The 21357-nt window shown below is 44.2% G+C and overlaps 1 protein-coding gene across 4 annotated transcripts in view; it reads right to left on the reverse strand.

Moving 5' to 3' along the window:
• rerea (arginine-glutamic acid dipeptide (RE) repeats a) overlaps positions 1-21357 on the reverse strand; it is a 121680-nt gene that overhangs the window by 72004 nt on the left and 28319 nt on the right. The window contains exon 1 of one of the 4 annotated variants that reach the window (XM_071475961.1): positions 16295-16833. The exons of the other annotated variants lie outside the window; for them this stretch is intronic. The gene's annotated coding sequence lies outside the window, so the exon portion shown is untranslated. Of the gene's footprint in view, positions 1-16294; positions 16834-21357 lie in introns of those variants that run through there. 4 annotated transcript variants of the gene reach the window in all.

Below are 21357 nucleotides of genomic sequence, written 5' to 3' on the forward strand. Positions count from 1 at the left end.
AAATAAAAGAAGAGGGATAATTAGCATGTGTCAATGAGTATCATCCTTACTGTACAGAAGCTACACGTAGTAAAAAGAATTGTTTTGTGCTGGAGGAAATCTTTTGTGGGTGAGAAATACAAGATTAGTTCATAGAGATCAGGCAGCTGTGCTAACTCTTCTCAACATCACAGTAATTGTTGGCACTTCCCTCCACAACCATGTATACTCTGGAGAGCACTGAGTAGCTTTATCAAAGAACAGAACCTTCTAGCTTCCTGCTCAAGCATTTCCATTCTTTCAGAGAGGCAGTAAAACAGAGTTATTAAAGGGTAGAAGAAAAGAAAAAAGAGAGTGGGCAAAGAATAAAGCAAACTGCTGCATGTAGTGTTTGTAACAATAAGCTAAAAGGAAGCTGTAACTGTGTAAGCCTAAGAAGGTAGCGCTGCAATGAGGCGGAGGCTTGCAGCCTACAGAATTCCCCAGAGATAATGTGTCGAGGGGTTTTTCAGCACAAGACGCTGCTTGTCGTTCACAATGCCACGGGAGGGACACAGCATAAAGCTCAATGACAGAGTTAACTGGCTAGCTTCTCCGCAGACCATCTGTGATGACACCAGGCTCAATTTTACTCATCTGTGTGTGTGTGTGTGTGTACTCTGGCTTACTGGACTGCACCCAACCCCAGCTCTCTGCCCTGGCTGACAGTCACCACTGTGTTAATGTGAAGTGACAGCTCTGGAGGGAAGAACACAGCAATCCACTGGCTAAGGAAAGGGAGAGCAGAGAGGCTGAGCCAGTCATTTGCCATGCCCAGTCCACTGCCATTTTCAGCTATCGTCGTTCACTCAAAAGAGCTCAGCTACCACTTTCTCATGCCATAATGAAATCCTCCATAAACAGTGAAGTGGGCAAAGCTGAAACAGCACGCTGTCTGCACTACACTGCCCCTACACACTGCGCCTACAAAGGAGGCTTCTCATTTACTGCCAGTGTTTGCCCCCTCCACCCCCACAGCAACAAATTAAGTAGAAATAGTTATTTCAGCCCCCAGAGGATCAGACCAGGCAATCAGCAGCCGCGTTACCATGGTTGTGATAGCAGGGTGGGAGATGGAGAGTCAATAAGGAGGGACGGCGAGATTGAGCCAGGTAAAGCAAAAGCAGCAGCGAGTGAAAATTATACAGCACGCCTGAAAAGTGAACGTGCACTTATTGAGAGAGCCAGAAAGAATGTGAGATGAAGAATAGAAGGAAAGGGGAAGGTGGAAGAAAGGCTTTTGGAAAGCACAGACACACACATACACACAGAGACACACACGTACAATGAAGCACGTTTGACAACGGCGCTCCTCAGCAGCGGGTGCTGTCATCTCGTGAGCAGACACCAACTGACAGGGCAGCTGCTCTTGTCGTCGCCTTCAACACAAACACCGGGCCTGATTAAACCGCAGCCTCGTCACAGCCCCATTAATCACCTAATGATGAGTTACCACGGCGACCACTGGGCTGCCAACATATACACACAAGAACACATTAGTGCACGCAGAACACGGAAGGGCTCAAAAGAGCTCTAACACGCATGTGTGCGCACGGACACACACCTCTGGTGGTGTGCAAAAATACATACCCCCACCCCCGCCCCCCCCTCTCTTCTATCCATATCCAGCAGCGTGACTTGGAGGTGTGGGGAACATGAAAACATTGATGAAGGTACCATTTGATAGCACAGCTCTAATCCTGGGGGCTGCCAGAGTCTGTGTATAAGCTAAGCACCTCTTCTCTCCTCTAATCAGTAACATAAGCCTCTTCCACTGAATCCAACGAGGACTCTGAACTGTTGCAAATGGAGGGCTGCCCCATTCTCCTTTGATGTTGTGGGCAGCTATAGGCCTCTGTAAGTATCTTTAAAATCTAGGTGTGATTAGTTTGCATCTGGATACACTTTATGTAACTGCCTCGATCCATAGTAGTATCTCCAATTACCTTGCTGATGTTAACATTGCATTCATTAACCCTCAAAGCAACAAAAATTCTTCATACATACATGACCGTGCTCACGTTTAATTATGTTAACACTTTTACTGGTCAATTAACAATACGTTTAAGTGTCTATGGCTAATGTGTTATACAACTGTAGCCTTAGCTTGATACAGATAAAAGAGCAATTTGAAGCCGAAACAAATTGAGTGAGTCAGTGCGAAGTGAAGCAGTAACACTGTGGCATCGAAAAGTCATAATGTATTGATGGCTGAGAGGGAAGAGGAGAGGGAGAAAGTAGAGACAGAGAGAGGAAGGGAGGGAAAAGGCTCTCCACCCACAACCTGGGAAACAAAGTGCTTAGTAGAAAGCAGCGCTGGCTGCCTGGCCGATGAATAACACTGTGAGGGGGCAGGTGAGGCTTGGAACTATTACACATCAATCACGGGGCCAGGAACCTTTGAAAGATACCAGCTGTCTTAATGGAAAACAGAAGGAGGGGGCAGTGGCTGGAGAGGGGTTGAGGGGGTCCCAGCCAATGGCACCTAATCCACCATTTACATTACTGCAATGGAGTCAAGGGCTAGCAGCCAGCAGGGCCCCGCTCAAATACATTTCTCTTTTCCATGCCTGTTTAAATGAGACCTCTGGCCTGAAAAACCACACAGTTTGTGGCTCGATTAACACATCATCCCCCACAATGGCCACACAGCAGGTTTCTGTTACTAAACACTTTTTTTTTTTCCTCTCGCTCTCTCTCTCTCTCTGCTGAACAGCCTTTTAAAAAGCCATGTTTTATTCATTCCAATCACTCCCACATTTACTCAAATCCATGCTCATCTCTGTAGTTTTAATCAAAACCTGTCTCAGGATAAACACACAAATTATCACGCTGTGCTTGAGTACCTATACAGCGTCATAAAGCTGTAGGATTTCTTTTTTCATCAAGCCAAATTTTAGTAATTGATTATCTTGGATTATACATTTGCCAAAGCTGGACATTTATTCACACAGCATTTTATAGAACAAATAAGAGAGAAACTAGAAATGTCTACATTTAAATGCAAAACAGAATCTACCAACAATATAACCAGCACAGTGATCCACTCAGTTTTGGGGAGAGACTGAAAAGTCATTCATGGCATATTCAATTGTAGAATTATGAAGTAGCAAAATGTGATTGGCAAGGATTTAGGGCCGGCTTTGCAAAGGGATTGAATGAAATACTCGCATGAATACAGATTAGAGGAGAACAATGTTAGCATGAATATACACAAGGTTATTAACAATAAGGGCAACTCAAATTGATCTGAATAAACCAGCAAGATCCTCAGCAGTGCATGGATCCTAGCTGTGGTGATGTTGAGCTGCAGCAGGTTTTCGTCAGCTCCAATCCATTACTCAGTGCGATCTAATCTAAGCTGCCATTCAAGCCCCATAGAAACAACAGCACAATGAAAGGCTCAGCTGGAGGCGAGGGGTAGGCCACTTCATAAGGGATTCTCTGTGGTCTCTGCACCCTGCCTGCTTTGTCTTACCTGGTGCAATCATGGCTTACTTTATACTCTGAGGCCCTCTCTGTTTTAGTTCACATTGGCAGGGCAAAGACATTTGTCTGCTCCACTTGTTTTTCAATTCACTGATGAGTAACCACATCTTTTTTTTCCTCTGCTAAAGCTGTGCTCACAAAGGCTCTATTTTTAGCTGGCATCCGGGGTTAGTTTAGTAGGTAGAAGCCATGCTCGAGAAAAGATAGCTTGGGGCTTTCCAACATCAACATTTAAACCTGCCTAGAGACTTCCATGGTAAAAAGCAAAGTACTGCTACACAAGAACAGATTCTCATGTACAATGACACTGTGAGCAACAATAAACTGTCACTGGCTAAAAAGATAAACCAAAAAAAATCTACATCTCCCTAGGCTGAAATTCCATCTCCTGTTTTTTTTAATAATACAAACTGATACCCAGTAAGTCAATAATATTTTCTGTCCAGCAGTCCACAGGTACTTCCAACCACAGACATAGGGATCAGACTGTGTGCTGCACAGGGTCTAAGCCTCTACTCCATCTCTAAAAGAAGGCTAAATCCCCCTCTAGTCCCTGTTTGTGTGCTTTCCGTGAGAGCTCCAAATGGCCCTGAGGGGGCCGCACCACAACCCAACATGTCCATTATCTACAGGGTCTGTGAGAAGGACTTCATTTTGCAGCCTAATACCAGCTACTTCAAGACACAGTCACTCTCTCAGTCTGCCACGTTTGTCTGGCTAGAGCAAAGCTGAAGGCCATTTCGGCAGCTCTGACTGCTTCACGAGGCATCATGTTTTGACACGGCTCCCGAGGGAAAAGCCAGGGTTGTCCATTGTCACCCTTCCCCTTTCCACTAAATGAGGTGTTCTTGAGAAATGTAACTGTGAGCCTGCTCACGGTTACAGTAAAGGACCTCTCCCAGTGTGTCTTTGATAAGAGAAGCGGGAGAATGTGAGGTATGTGGCGGCGGACAGCGCTATCATGAATGTGGCTCTTAATTGAGTTTCCCTGTACATCAGTGGGCTGCTTTTTTTTTTGCAGTGCAAATAAAGTGCCTGATTCGAAAGGATTTCTAGTGTCTTTCACCTCTGGAGAGGTACTGACAATTCAATTTTTTGGTGAATTATGCTGTTGTAATGGAAATTTACCCAGAGGTAAAGCTGGGGTCAGGAGAGGTACAAATACACACTAGGGACACATTCAAAGCTGACGTACACTAAAAAAAAATCTGGATCATGTGCATTTATCTGTATAAAGTAGAAGAGAGCTCTGGGTGGCTGAGTTACATGACATTTTCACAATCAGATGTATATAGTGAAAAGATTGATTTGATTTTGTCTTCCGATGAAATGAAAGGACTCTTGAGATTTTAATATGTGAGCACTCAATCATGTACCACTTCCACTGATATTCTGCAATCAAATATCCCCACTTCCTCCCAGATCTGCCTATCAGCTTAACAGTCCTATCCGTCAGTTCAACCCCAACTGGTAGTCTAAATGAGTGTGGGAGAGGAGGAAATGTATTCATGCGGCTGCCCTACATCCTCCAGCTACTCTAATCACTATGCCACACAGAGTGACGTGCCAACACGGAGGAAAAACTAACATAAATAGATTAGAGTGATAGATAAGACAGCTCTGAGGTCTCAGACTGACAGCACAGGCCAGCGGGGGCACTGAAGGATGTCTTCAAGAACAGCTCCCAAAAACAAAGCCATTAGGTCAGTACACAAAACCACCTTTCCATCTAAATTATTTAGCTATGTGGTGGCAAACTCTGCTCGGTCCATGAGCAGATGGTTGGGGGGGTGGAGGTGTGGAGGGGTGTGGTGGTGGTGTTGGGGGGGGGGGGGGGGGGGGGGCAATCCCTCCATTCAACGTCTTATAATGATCCGAGCCAAAAAAACACCTCCACCTCTAGATACCACAGGATGGTATTAACTCTAATTAGGAAGGGCTATTATATCATATGCAAATGCCTCTCCTTTAACCACCAACCGCCACCCAACCAACCATCATGAATAACTGACACTGTGAACATAAAAAAAGATTTGTCTTCTACACATAACATCCCTGTTTGTTCGCTATCCTCCATGCTAATTTAAGCATTCTCGCAACCAGAGCTATAACTCACAAGTCACCATGCAAGCACTGCAAATAGACACTGTCAGCAAATGTTCATCAGTTGGAGATGTGTTTGTCCAAGGAAAAGGACAGCTTCAGTCAGTGGAGGTGATTATGGGAGCGGAATATTCAGTCTTGTCATCCACCATCTCAGTCGCGCAGGCCAGTGATCCTAGTCAGAGGGGAAAGCACCCTCTGTAGCGCGCATGAGGAGAATAATATGAATCATGAGTCTGTGAGGCCTCCATGCAGCTAGCCACGCTTCTTAAACTACAGCCACAGACAGGGCTGTGTTGTAAATATTGCCCGACTCTGGATGCGTTTCCTCTCCCTCATCAAAAAGAAAAGAAAAAAAGAAAAAAACCTAGGGGAAAGTGGCCAGGAGTGATGAAAACACTGCTACAACAAGCAGGATCTGAGCTCAGAGCTCCCATATCCTCTGAGGACAGCTCATAAAACATGCAGTGGCTGGGACTGGGCCACTGGGTCTACAGCAGTGGCATTTTAGTGCACCCTGCCACAAACACACAGGCCACACACACAGGTAGGTTGAAATACACGCAATTAATTTTAAAGAGTCTGAAGGAGTCAGACCTGGATAGTTTATTACCGGGACCACAAGCAAATGCTTTAGTCTTCACCTAAAAATACACATCAGCTAGAAAACACAACCAGCATTAGCAGCAGGAGCCTGGAACAATAGGCTTTTGGGAAAATATGAGAAGAGAGGCTGGATATTACACAGTGTACAGTAGTGATCCACAGATTAACTCTGCCTGTTCATGTGTGAAATGGAGACTTGATCCCTAACTGATAGTGTGTTATGCCTCCAGCAAACACAAGCTGCATATTTTTCATCTTTCCAAACACCTAACAACTGCAATATATTGGATTACACATTGCATCCTTCACTGTGCAATAACAATGGCACATTAATACTGCCAAGACAACGTTGCTCAGGCTGACTATACGCCTGCTGTTGTCTTCTTTAAACCAAAGGTGAACTGAGCTGGCTGTGCAGCCGAGCTGCTGTGAATAAGCCTCAGATATTCTTGGAATGTTAATGTTAGGCTTTGAGCACGGCAGTCTCACCGACTTCTGCTCTCATCGCTGGGCCATTAATGACAATGGAAACAATACTTAGCCCTGCCTATGCCAATGACACAATCTTTTATAACAACACAGACAACATCACCTAAACTATTTGTTTTCTTAATATTTAACAAAGTAACAGCAGAAGAAAAAAATAATATATAGTGCTGGTTACTATTTAAAATGCATTCAATTATCACAATGTTATGAGACAATTATTAACCAATCTCATGCTTTCGATGTGTTTAAGCACACCATATGCTGTGGTCATGCATAGGAAATCAGCCTCTAGTGCTTCTGCCATTGCAGTCACTGGGTGGAAATCTAGGAGGGCAGGTTTGTGGTACTACAGTCTTGTTAAAATAGCTTCCCACTGCATCTGCAAGCTTATAAAAAGTCACTGAGAGCATATTCACTACAGTACTGCATTCATCTATGTGTATACACATGTGTCAATCTAAAATGTGTAGGCCATTGACACACACACACACACACACACACACACACACATATATATAAACAAAAACCGCTGCTGCTGAGCAACTATATTTGCAGTTCAGGTCAGACTATGTGCTCAGCCAATAAATGGCTGGAGTGTAATGTGCCTTGACCTTCTATCTTTCTTTCAGCAGCTCCTTACATATATTGCTGTCTCTCCTCATATATCACTCGGGCAAATGGCGCCCTTCACCCTGCTCCCTCCTGTCCCCTCCTTAAAAGGCTGAGGGGACATCTTTGCCTGCTGTACTCAATTGACAGCCTTGGCAGCTTCCACACCAAGCACAAGGGGAGGGGGAGCATGGCTTGTTGGGGGGAAATGCTGCAATGAATAATTATGTTTCATAACATGCCCCATCCCCCCTCCTTTATTAGCATCAAACAATAATTAATGGGGAACAAGGGGCACTGAAGAGTCTGCTTTTCGCTTTCCAGAACAAGTGGGTCAATATGCCCTTCAACCCTTTCTCTCTGCTCAACGTCAAAGCAGAAGACGCCTCATCCCTCTAAAAACATGCTCTTAGCTTATTTATGATGCCAGTTGCTCTGCTGGAGAAAAGGCAGCATTCCTGCTACCCTCAGCAAAACTGGCCAGATCACTTTACACAGCAGTTCACTACTTTCATCTCCACACCTCTTCTCAGCAGGCCAACCCAACAATTCAATAATGAATATGAAATGCCTCCTAATTGATGTCTATGGGAGTTGGAGCGGCTGAAAATACGGGGCTATTGGACATGGGCTTGACTTGATTAAGTTTTTGTTTCACGTCAAAAAAAAATAAATCTCTGATCAGCAGTAGCAAAGCCAGTCCTGATCGAATTAGCTTTGCACTAAGAGCTCCATTGATCTTGGCACTCATCTGTGCAGATGAGGCCCGGAAAGGCAGCCGGTAATCCAATAGCAGGAATGGGAAGTGCTTCAAGGACTCTGCTGTGTTTACCCACCTATTTCCTACACAGAGAGGCAAGATGTTAGCGCATGCCACTCACTGGACTGATTGGAAGCCACGGGGCCTTGGAAGCTTCAGTAAAATGAATAAGAGCCGCGCTGTGACCAAACGCAAGGTACTTGAAAGCTGAAAGTAATTGCTTTCACCACAGCTATCATGTAATGAGTAAACAGGATAAATCAAACAAGGCCTAGATCAGTGTTTAAATGAGGTGGCAGTTACTTTCAAGTCCTAATACAGGATTCACTTAATAAATGTAGCCAAAAATCCAAAAGCGTGGTTGATATCAATTTAAAGGTGCTATTCTCTCAAGTGTGAAAGGGTAAGGTTATGGGAGTCTGTGTCAGGCAATCTGTCTTAACACTGTGATAACTTCATCGCAGCAAGCATTGATGCGAGCCTCCGTGATCAATTTTGCATGAAATGAATGACATCGAACAAGAGCCCAGAGGACAAGGACCATGTGAAATGAAACAGAGCAAACCTAAGGTAGTAAGGGGTAAAACATGCAGCTGCTTTGCTTATAAAAATAGTTGAAGTGAAGTGCGCCTGAACATCGCTGCCGTGCATTAACTATAGTGCTGCTGCTGCTGCCACAACAGCGCTCTTTCTTACACACATACACACACCCGTAATCCATCAAGGATTCATGAGTGAATGCTCAATAACAGACTGAGTGCATTTCTCTCCTTCATATCACTGCAGCAAGAAAAGAGTGAGAACTCTTCAGCAACCCACAGACACACTGCAAACACACACTACTCTCATACCACACTAATAACCTTGGGCTGCCTACCAATGCCATGACTTTATGGAACAGTATGGGCTCTAAATAGAAGCTCCATTTCTCACCAGCAGTCTGTAACAGCTCTATTTCAGCCACCCTGTAATTAAATATTTATGTTAGCAGAGTGGCGGATCATACCAAGGTGATAACCATTTAAAAATCCCAATCTGGGGCTTTTTCTGCCCCTCACACCCCACCTCACTCCACCACTGCCACAATAAAGACCTATTTTTAAAAGGATTATCTACAAGTGTCCCTTTAATCAGTGCACGGAAGAACCCTCAACAACAGTCCCAGAGGAATACCTTTCTCTGAAGCTCTATCAGGCAGAGGATCTCCCTCACCGACAGCAGACTGAGCAAGTGGGAGTGAGTGTATTTGAGGATGAAAAGATGTGCTGCTACCTTGCTATGATGTCCTCTCCAACAATCTCAGAACAAAGGCCTCCATTTTGAAGTGGAGTTATGATGGCACGGGGCTCTTAAGGTCCTCTGTTGCTATGTGTCCTATTGCTTTCCATCCTCTTTGTTAGCCCGCTGTTTGTTATGCTAGCGAGATAAGTCACTGTTGTGGGTGGCTGGGTGTACTACAGCAACCGGTGTACTGCTTGAGTGCCAAAGCCGACAGTCTGTGGGAGGGATTGTGGGCATTATAGATCACTAGGAGACAGATGTCCGGTCTTGCCCCGACGCTGACTCAAACACTAACCCCAAAAACTGTGTGTTTGCAAACTGGACTGCTTCCTGGTGGGTCTTAAGTTGATCTTTATCAGACCAATAGAGTCAGCTCACTTTATCATAGCAACCTTCCTCTTTTACTGGCGCAGGGCTGAGCAGCTTTGTTATTTATGAAACATAAGAGGTGGAAGTCTACTCTGCTACAGTGTGATAAACATTACAAGATGTCTTGTGCAGACAAACCAGCAACCTGATTCAAAGTGTGTAAAAATGACACCAGGCGTGAGCAAGCAAAGAAATGTGAGGTTTGGATAAAAGCATAAACATTAAAAGAAGGCTGCAAATGCCTCTGGAGGACAGATGACTGGCAGGGCATTGGCTTCATTGTCTACTATGAAAGCATTGAGGATCTCCGCTGCACAAATAAGTGTCACACACCAATAAGCAGAATCAAACCCTCTGAGCATCTGTTGTCTTTAACTCTCCCTCTCTTTGTTTTACGGTGCGCCGTCACAGTTAATGATTTCCTCAAGATCTCTAATTTCCACATATGATTTACATGTTTCAAATGCTTAGTTGAGCAGACGCAGGTTTGTAAAGCAACCATTACTGCCAAGCTGAATCCAAGGAGTGTTTGGGCAAAGCTTAGAAATTGCATTTCAAAAGCTAGGTTGATCAAGAGGAAACAGACAAGGTATCAGCATATTGCCTTTCAGTTTCTTCTTGTTTACATATCTGGATTGTGCAGTCATCCCTTCCAGAGAGAATCACCGCCAGCAAAAACAATTACACTCCCCCCACCCGAGCACAAGCCTCTCGCTGACTGCCTCAACTCAGCTTGACAATCAAGCCCATTAGATCTTTCTCTGAATTAACGCTAGTTAACTTAAAGCACTGACACACATCAAGAATAGTCATTAGCCTGTCTTTTTAGCATAAAAAACAGGAATGATTTGCCGGTTCAGAGAGATCATCTCCCTACATGCAGCCTGGGGCAGCCCTTACTGTCTACCTCATTATTTTTGGAGGAACAAGGGCACTGATGAATCCTGTTGGATTAAATGTAAGGTGCTCTTGTTATGACCTGGCTTACACACAGCAGCAGACTGCTTTAAGCTGCTCTTCTCACAGACAAAAGAAAATGGAGTAACTCGCCAACACTGTAAATATACGGATGAATCTCACTCAACTGAGCTGTAAAATCAAAGTGGAATTGTTGGAGTACATCGCTCCCACGCAGCTGCACATTCTGCAGTGAGAAAAGCTGTCAAACATTGGCTTTTGGTGGATACTAGCTGAGCTGACAAGTGCCAATGATACACCGTGAGTGATAAAGACATTCGTTCCTGCTTAGAGAGAGGTTTTCCAGATGTGATAGTCTGCAATGCTCCAGTGTTTCATTTCTGGATAGAAAGAGGCTGTTGCTGTGTTTTCCCATTTGCGTTGCCAGGGTGACAAATGAAAAGCAGAATCGCCAGCACAACTAATCAAATGAGTGAGTGACAACAAGTCAATATTTTCTCATTGTGTGGACAGCAATATATCTGCACAGTAACGGGCTGTGCTTCAAGGCTTAGGCAATGCAAGACTCAGAGCATTATACGGATAATGTGTCAATAATCTGGCTCAGTGCAGCTGTTAAGAGCAGCGCCAATAAAGACGCAGTATCAAAAGACAACCTTCACAAAGTATGGGCCAAATTACCAGCCCAACAGACATCGTCTACACGCTGTACTTCAAGCAAACAGACAAACACACTCTGTTGTGTAATGACTACAAGGCAACACTGTAATTGCACATTGATCTGTCGAGGTCTGAGGACGAACCACTCATCCCAAGAGCAGCCATGAAGGGAACAATATGTAAACACACCAACCTCGCTGAGATATTGGAGAAAATAGTAGAATTGAGATATAACAACTACTGAGTAGTGTGCTCAGAAAATTCAGATTTTATCCATTTCATTTATTTCCTCAGGGCTCGCTTGTCATTTTTAAAAGATATCTTACAAAAAAAAAAACCCAGACAATTAGCTTGTTTTTGATTACATCCTTGACACAAACCCCCCCCCCTCCCTAAACGCAAATTTCAGCAGCAGCAGAAATCATCTCTACAAGCCTGGTTAAACACAAGCAAGATCAATGGGTAAATTTATCAGCAAATATCACCATTCGCTGCCTGGCAAGTAATCATTAAGGAATGGCACTGATGCATTATTCATTGGCTAATGTATAATTCAGACTTAACAGCAGATTCTATGCATAAATAAAGATGTGATACATTTAAACACATTAAATGTTTACTCGCTAAAATAGGATATGAATGCGCCACATGAATGCTTCACCCCGCCGCTGTCACTTGATTATTTGCTACCATTCTTGAGGATGCAGGGACGTGAGGTGGATACTGGAATATAGACCGACAGCCCACTCATCATATCACATACACTTAATGAACACTGGCTACTGATTTAACATATGGTGAGGGGAAAAAAGGCTGTTTAGGTGCAGTAAATTGCTAGAATCCCAAAGAGCATCTCGTTTCTTTGTTGCACTAAGTGAATGAAAACTAGGGTTGGTCAAAATCACACATTACAGCTTTACAGTAGCGCAGTTTTATTTTCTGGCACATGAAGATTTATGTACTGTCACTGCCAATTCTATCTTCCCTAGACATCTGCACCTGTGTTTAAACATTGTGCCGAGATTGCGAGGACGTTCTTGTTGAAGTGTCAAAGTTGGTGTCAGAGGGACAGTCAACAGGGAGGTTGAGGAAGCATTGAGGACACACAGGCTCCATCTGACGGTGTTCAGAGCAGGCGGCCCTGTGGGGAATCGCCATTCCACTTTATGACCATGCACTGAATTAACGAGGCCAGATGTCCCCCCACTTAACATGTGTGAAAGTGCCCTCCGATGGGCTCAGCTGCTTTAAGGATGTACAGACAGAGAGGGGGAAAAGGAGATAGGGCCTATTTTCAATTATACCAATTTCTCACTCATCGCTGGCTCCAGAGGTTTGTGTTAATTAAAGATATCGGCCCTTCCTCTGTGCACACAACAAATTAGAAGGAATTTTCTATGAACAATCAAAGCACCTCTCCAGTCCTTCATCTCTATTTCAGTAGTCACCCACCAGAGGGTACTGCCTCCTTAGCAGTGTTACGACTGTTTCATGTGTACTATGTCAATTTGTGGTTAATGTATTCTAAATGAGTCACTGGTACACTGCTATCTGTATGGACAATAGGTCAAGAAATGCCCTGCTAGCTCATTCCATTTAGAAATGAAACCCTAAAGAATCAACAAGATCTGAAGAGATTTATCATCGCTCCACAAAACCATGAGTCTGCCTCTTTGTTGGGGGATGGAACTGATACCAACAATGGCATGGAAGCCATGACTTCTCATTGATTTTCCGCCTGGCTTTATGACAAGGCTGCTCTTGCATTTCTGTATTGTTGGGGTCAAAAGTGGGAGGGTAACTGCAAGCAATACCTTTTATGTGGCTGAGACATACGCGGTTAAGCCACGTTCAGGCGGCCAAAAAGCTAGAGTTGTAATCTACCTTCATTTACCTGATCGGTATCTTGCAGTTTATTTTTAATGGGTCAACTGTCACATCTGTTTTCATTCATGCAGCTTATTATCATAACAACAGGGTTGTTTCGTTGTAATTACAATGGAATATAGTTGAGTCATTCAGCCTATTACCCAAATGGAAACGATATCAAGACCCCAGCAGACACACTCGTTAGAAAGAAAATGAGCGGGCTGCTAACACTGCATCAGTTACAACTCACCTTTCTCTGATTCTTTATGCATTACATCATACCGTTAAAAAAAACAACACACTGACAGTATTTTTCTACCAGCCAGGAACTGCCATCATCCTGACACAGGGAGGAAAAAAGGGGGCAGAGACGCAGCATGGTGCAATCCCAGTGAGGGCCATCATGCGAGCAGATTAAATAACGTTTTTCCAATGCCCTGTCAAACATTCAGCCGCCTCTGAGCAGCTAGACAGCCGTTACAGCCTCACTCTATGAAGCATCGCTCTCTCTCTCTGTATGGTCAGAAACAGCCTCTTTGATCCGGATATCGCCCCTCAGATTCCTCAGAGGTGACACTCATACATGCGCCTGTATGCGAGCTGAATGTTTACTAGCTCTCTGTACCGTGTCAGCGGTGAGACTTGTGTTTGTGAAGGGGGGTGACTCACACTGCTACTATGCTTCCCTTGGTTTACATGAATCAACAACAGACTGCGGACTCAGACCCAGATCAAATTGCACATCAGATTTAATTTCCCACAAACACTGGTATGAACACTGCAAATAGAGATGGCGTGAACTGATACAGGCAGCTGTATGGCAGTGTGTACATAATTAAGATTTAGGCTGCTATATTCTCATCCGATGGCAGCCTTACTGTGAGACGCTCAGTGCTCTCTTCCCATACAAATCCCACACTGCAGACCAACTCAAGCTCTTGTGTACAACTCCATTAAGAGGGCTGACCACCACTTCCTCTTCCATTCAATTCACGAGTAGTGAAACTAAATGGATATCCTAACCTCCTGGGAAGTGAGGAGGATGCCATTTAAAAATCTGTTCAGAAATACAAGCTATACAAGTTTTCCCACATGACAGTGTAGGCTGAGATTGTGATTGCATGTTACCCCTATGACACTGCCTAACCATAATGATTTCTGTCTCACTGCTGGTTATCTTTTCAGAAACAGGCCTATCTCTTTAATAAAGGACTAAACCTAGCCCAGTTCAGGGACCATGAAATAGAAAAAACAAACAGTGGTCAAAAACAAAAGACACATCTCGTGAATTACATGGTCAGAGTTTCTGTAAAAGCCACAGTGTCACCTACATATGACTGGAAAACTCAAACCCCGCCTTACTCACACTGCTATATTTTTAATAGCACAATTAAAAATCACATGGCAAGTGACATCATCTGAATATCACAAGTAAAAAGGAAGTAAGGCAAAAACCTTTACACTCCATCTGTTAATGGCACTGAAATCAAAGATCACTCCAATGTAAGAGTAGTGAGCACTGACTGACAGTTCAGCATTGTTCAGAGTGACTGGAGTACCATGAAAGACAACCATTGTTACATTTTTAACCATGATTGCACCTCATGACTTATACAATGTCACATATTCACATTGCTTTTTAAAACCGACTGAGCCTCAAACCTTCAAACAATTTTTAGGTGCGATAAATGCCCTTTATGTTTCAACAATCATCCATTATCTACAGTGCTTGTGTCATACATTAGCCTATGCAGTGTCATCCCACTCAAGTGGATTAATCACATCTGAATCATTAAGCTAGAGGTCACTTCTCAACTAGCAAGGGGACAAAATAATGCCACAGGAAGCTGCGCACAGTGGAGATTAGCTCCTCACAATTAGCGATGCAACATCTGAGTCCATGTAATAGGTCTGTGAAAAACACAGCAGTAGGTAAGGGATTTCAGCAAGGGATTGGTTTTATATGGCACAGACTGAAGGCAATCACTGCTCTCCCCCATCCATGATGTGAATCTTGTTTCAGGGCTGAAGCCTTTGTGCTTATGTGGCCACAGACCCTGTGGATTCCACTTCTGACTGGAGTCACATGAAGACTTACTATGAGCAATATTACAGTGATTGCAGTAAACAGGCCCTCCTCCCTCTTTTACTATAACTGGAAAACATTGGATAAGCTGCCTCTCAGACAAATAACTGTAGTCTGCTTTCAGATCCTAAGCTGCTCTCTCCTAAACACACACACACACACACCCCACCAGCAGGCCCCCCCTTGCTCTTTTCAACAACAGCCCCCCCCCCCCCCCCCCCCACTCACCCCACAGTGAGGGCTGCATGTGCTTGGGCCAGAGTTCATAGCCTCTGGGGTGCTGAAGGGGGGAAGTCAAGTTAATTTGGTGGTCCTTCAACAGTTTGCAACCGGTTCACACACGGTCTCCCACTCTTCTTTCAAAAACACTCAGCTACTTTCCGCTATTACATTCAATAATCAATTTATGACAAGAGCAAGGCCGTAAATCCAAGTCAATCCTTTCAGCGAAACATGGGGAAATCCCACCCGTCAAATTTATGTGTCACTGACTCATCAAGATTTATTTCAACATTTTCCCTGTCAAGAGGCAACTTTCCTTCCTTTCCTCGAAACTGACTGATTGCTCAGATACACACGCTTAAGTAGTTTTTACAGCTTTGATGTGTGTTTCCTGGGCAGCGACGTCGCCATTTAAGCTCTCCTCTTGTTTACTTTTTTTTTTTTTTTTTTACATTTTATTTTATTATTGCTCTCACTTTAAAACCATTAGCCGCTGAAACCCTGTTACAATCTGGCCAGGTCATGGAAGTTGCTTGAGGGTCTGCTACACAGTCCAGGGAGAGAGCCAAGTTTTACAACAATGCAGCCAACTTTCGGCTCGCCGGAGCACTCACAAACATTTGACTGGAGGTCACACACGCTTCCTACCTCGGATATAAACAAAATCGAGCCACTTTTAGTGTGCCACTCGGCTTTAGTCATCACCGTTGCCCAAATTCCGCTTCTTTACTCACCCACACGTTGCTCCCCCTGCCTGCGCCCTCCTCCACCAACCACAACCAGCCTGCGATCTTTTTTTGTATTCAACTACTCACCCGCCAGTCTGGTGATTCTCGGAGTCCCGGAGCCTGCTGCAAACAAGTTGAAAACGCGAGCCTTGCCCGAGATGACCCGCCGAACTTAAAAAAAAAAAAAAAAAAAAAGGCAAGCGAGCTGGGCCAAATCCAAGAGCCGGGACAAAGCGAGGCGAACGCGGACACTTTCTGCCCCCTCGAGCTTTAAAACCCGCCGCTGCACGGAGGGGCTCAGGCGAGCACTTGCTTCAACAAAAGACGGTTTCACTTTACTGACAGACTCTTCACGTCCGAAATCTCCGAGGAAAGGCACTATAACGTTAGCTAGTCCCCCCCCCCCCCCTCGAAACTGCTCCTATTCCCTTTGGCCGTGTTGTTGTTGCTGTCGATGATAGTGTCCACATGAAAAGTAACACAGCGCTGTAATAGTTATTTCGAGGGGTAGGAAACCAGTGAGTTCGCCGTTTACAGGCTCCGCTTCCTTTTCCACACACACTCTCTCTCACACACACACACACACACACACTTACACTCACACACGCTCTCCCCCTCTTCTCTCTCTCTTTCCTATGCACACACACACACTCCACGCTCTCCCTATCGCTCCCTCCGTCTCTGTAAACCCCCCCCCCCCCTCCTCCTCCTCTTCAGCTGTTCAACAGACGCATCCACATGGCTGACCTAGTCTTTCTTTATCCAGACACTAGTGAAGGAGAATTACCCCGACCACACTCAAAAAAGAGGAAAAAAAAAAAAAAAAAAAACCCGAGCGAAACAAAAACATGGACTGGATTCAAATAATCATCAGGGACAAAAGGGTGGCGGTGGTGGTTGGAGGGACGCCAATGGGGCTGATGATTGATGGCGGCCCCGTAGGGACACGCTGCGTGCACTGTGTGCGTGTGCGTGTGTGTGTTTGCTTGCAACTGCATCAGGAAGCGAGGTGCACGGCAGCCAAAGCGGCCCGACCGACCATCATCAACCGATCAATGGTAACGCTGATGAGAATGTGAGTGAAACACTGAAGCAAGACAATGAAAGCCGCGAAACCTGGTAACAGTGGTGGTGTTGCCTTGTAAATAATGGCTCTAGCCTATTTTCTTTTTTTCTCTCTCTCTCTCTCTGCACAATGCCGTGCGGCAGTGACACGTTTTAATGGTTAAATAGATGAATTAGCAAAATGACGTTCTTATGTGCAGGTCGCTGATTTATATCTGAAAACATTAGTGTATATGCATCTGCTGGATAATACACAAGAGGGAGGCGGCTGAATGCTTTTCAGGCTTGTGCAGCTCATTTGCATTTTTGGATAATGAATTAATTAGTCACCCCACCCATTAAAAAGGCAGAAACAAGCAGGGTTGATAATGTGAATAGTCCATTAGCAGTATTTGGGAGGCTGATTTTAATGGTTAGCCTGCACATCATATCAAATGTGATCCTGGTTATTTTCCAAGGTCTCAGGAGCGGAAAAACAAAGATGGACAGTAAGTTATAAATTAATAGGATGATTTCCATTTCAGTAGAGTATCCTGACACATTTTCATTGTCTTAAATATGATATTGGATCACTGTCAAAATCCAATTAACTACAGCAAATAGTCTGTGCATTGGGCTCTTTTTGCACTGCAGCCAAACACGGGCAGCAGGAGAGACAGGCAGTAAAGACACTGAGTTGAGGGTGGTGTGCAGGGGGTCCTTCATTGTGCTCCAAACCATGTTTGTCGTCTTCGTTTCAGAAGGGGTAGGGGTAGGGGTGGGGGTGGGGGGTGGGTCTACTGAGCAACAAATTGCTGGTAAAACCTTTTCCAGCTCCTGAGGCAACTGTTGTGAGAAGTTGTACTCCCGCTCCACATAGTAACCTTACACCACAGCAGCCACAGCTCCTCCCTTATCACCATATGTATACATTTCACAAGGTCAATATTTATGATATTTACACACGCACACACACAGTCTGGTTCCTTTCCTGAGTGACGTTAACATTCAAAGGATCCAAGATTGATAAGGGGGCAGAAATGCACGTCACAGTCAAAGCTCACAAGGAATACAAAGGCTCCAAAAATGATTCCATCATGTGTTCAGAGAAGAAACCAGTGAAATGCCAACCTCTCTCAGTAGGTTTGTCAGGCTTAAGTTGGCCCAAGAAAGCAGTGGAGGTTGAGTGCGGTGAATCCTGTCTGAAGGCAGTGCAATGCAAAGCTGGATTGGCTGGCGGGGCAGGCTCCCCTCTCTGGCAGATGAGATCCCATTATCAAGCAGACGAGAACTCCACCTCCAGGATTTCACAGCTCCTCTGTTTATCACATGGCTCTGTCAAGTTGGGCACCATTAACCGATAATGAAAGGAGACAACCGGTGCAGTTACAAGCAAAGCACTCCACATTCTACAGGCCTAAGCATGTATCTGGGAAGCTGACTGTGTCTATTCAATTCTGTTCAGCATTCAAACGGCCCACCACAATACCTTTTCCCTCAGCACCCCCTTCCACAGCTACAGTGCCTTCAATCCCGACAGAACAAAAACTGGTTACTTGATGCGTCTTTGTGAATTCAGAGGAAATGAAATCTAGCAGAGCTGCGCACCGCTCCAAAGAGAAAAATGACACTTTTCTGCGACACTTTTTCCTAAAGATTATTAAAGGAGAACAATTCTTTGTAAGAGCTAACAGAACCAGAGGGGGCGTATGAGAAAAAAAAAAATGGCACAATACAGCAACACAAACTATCATTTTGGAAAATGTTTTTTGTTCCATTCACATCAAACATAATTAGTACAAGTGTTACTAAACAAAAAGACTGCAAGAGTGCCACTGAATCAAAGGCCAACATGGCCCCTCCCTCCTTCCTCCCCAGCCTGACTACTCCATTTATGGTTTATAGGATTCTGTAGCCACTTACGCTCATTAAAAATGAATACTTAACAAAAGCTGTGGCTGACACACACTGTTTGCTTTAGCCTGATTTCTCCACGCCGGAGAAAAACAAGCCACTCAGAGGCAGCAAACACAGAGAGCAAGTGAGGGAGAGAAAGTGCTCAGCAATACAAATAAGTCAGCCAGTAGCTGAAACAACAGAAAAAAGTGACATGGATGACTGAGCCAAGCCTGTGAGAGACTTGGCAAGCCTCAGAGGCCCTGGCCTCTTAAGCACTCATATCTAGTAACTTCATTTAATACATTCACCAGGGATGAGCAGACAAGTTGAAGGAAAAAGGGATCGAGAGAAGAAAACAGACTTGTAAACCAAGGGGAGGGTTAGGTTGTGGCGGTGGTGGGGGTGTACTTCAGAAGCTCAATTTTAACACACGACTAAATCTCTGCAGTGTAACAAGCTAACTTCCCTGCTGCCAAAACATAACACAGTGAGGAAGAACAGATGTGCTAGATTGAACCTTGAGACCATTTTACCATCCACAGGCAGGTATTATCTACAGGAGTCGTTCTTCACGTATTAGAATCTTGAACAGTGCTATTCCAGATGGGGCTTTAAAGCAGTGACTCTCTCTTCGCCACACGTACTATATCCATAAAGAACAAAGACTCTGTGTGACTGCTGCTTGAAGTTACTGTTCCTCATTCTGACGGCAAGTACTGATAGCCCCCCCCCCGCTCTTCTCTGTTGGTAGGCAAGCAAAAAAAAAAAAAGCTGACTTCAAATCATTCATTGCCCCTTTTAGCCTTCATGGATTCTTAAGAGAGCACTTTACAAGTTGGGGAATCCAAAGGGAAAATAGGGTCTTACATGACTAATTAAAACACAGACTTTGCCTGGAGGGGCTTGGGAGAAGGGGAAGCAATAAAACAATCCTCTCCAATCTCCCAACAAAGTAACTCAAGGAAATTACTCAGCTAAATATGGTTTAACCACTCGCTTGTGGATATGAAGATTCAAGCTTTTCAAGGACTACTGCTTCAGCTAAAAAGAACATTGCTCAACAGAGTAATATTCCGTTAATTAACCAAAAAAAGGAAAAGTACCTTTAAAAAATAGACGTTACCCTTTTCTCTATACAACAAGCCATATCAAGGTGACAAAAGACTAACTGAAAATAAAGCTGTCCCTTGGAGACAACCCAAACAGACAGATAGTAATTAGGCTGCTACCTAGCAAGCCCTTATTTGAGATCATTAACACAGTTGTAAAAATGTGAGGGGAGCCAAAGAATGGTATTTCACTTTAGGCAATCAGTGCAAGGTCTAGCCTCACATAGCTATCTTGTTTACATAGCTATTCACAGTCACATTTGGCAGCCTCGCAACACTCTGAAAACCAAGACACTTGTAGGCTACATATGTCTAATCCCTTTGCCAAGCTACACAAGCTACTCAAGAGAGTGAAACTTACTTGCAGCAGCCATTTGGTAAAGCTATTGCTTATAAAAAAAAAATGAATGTAGGTAAATCTTATTCCAGATGGAGATAGCTGCTACCTGGCAAACAAACCAATTCAATGTTAGTGAGAGGAAGCACAGCTTTTTTATGAAATACAGCAAAACCCGGTTGCTCAGCTGTAAACGTTGATATATACGAACAAAAGCAACACATTTTGAACAGAATCTGACACTATGTCTGTCACACAGAGAGGTGTACCGTTTCCACTAGATCACAGGTTGCTGAAATGAAGAAAAGAAAAAGCTAAGAATCAGGTTGTGAAATGCTTGAGAACCAGAAAGTAATCAGCCAAATCTGTGTGGCCATGAAATCACACACACAGAAAGTGAAAACAGACACAAAGAAATGCACACGTGTAATACCTTAGATGATACTTCAATGAATCCCTGATTTTCCACAGACATTCTTCAAGCTCTCACATGGACTGTCTGTGTCTGTCTGATTCTCCAGGCAAAACAGGGCCTCATTCATCTGAATAAAAGAGTAGTTCAGCCTGCCATGGCTGCACTGAGAACAGGCTCTGAGGAATGAGACTGTATTTCCAAGAGGGCCACAAAGAGACAGAGTGCAGGCTGTGGTGTAAAAGAGGAAGTTTACATTTCAGGCAAATCCTTTTGTGAACAAAGACACAGCAAGATAAACAAACAGTACATGTGTCTGGTGCTAAGCTCTGGTTCCAGTTAGGAAAAT

The sequence above is a fragment of the Trachinotus anak genome, unplaced genomic scaffold (genome assembly GCF_046630095.1).
Source record: "Trachinotus anak isolate AG129_WGS33_773 ecotype Australia unplaced genomic scaffold, CSIRO_AGI_Tana_v1 ptg000004l, whole genome shotgun sequence".
Classification (NCBI taxonomy): Eukaryota; Metazoa; Chordata; class Actinopteri; order Carangiformes; family Carangidae; genus Trachinotus; species Trachinotus anak.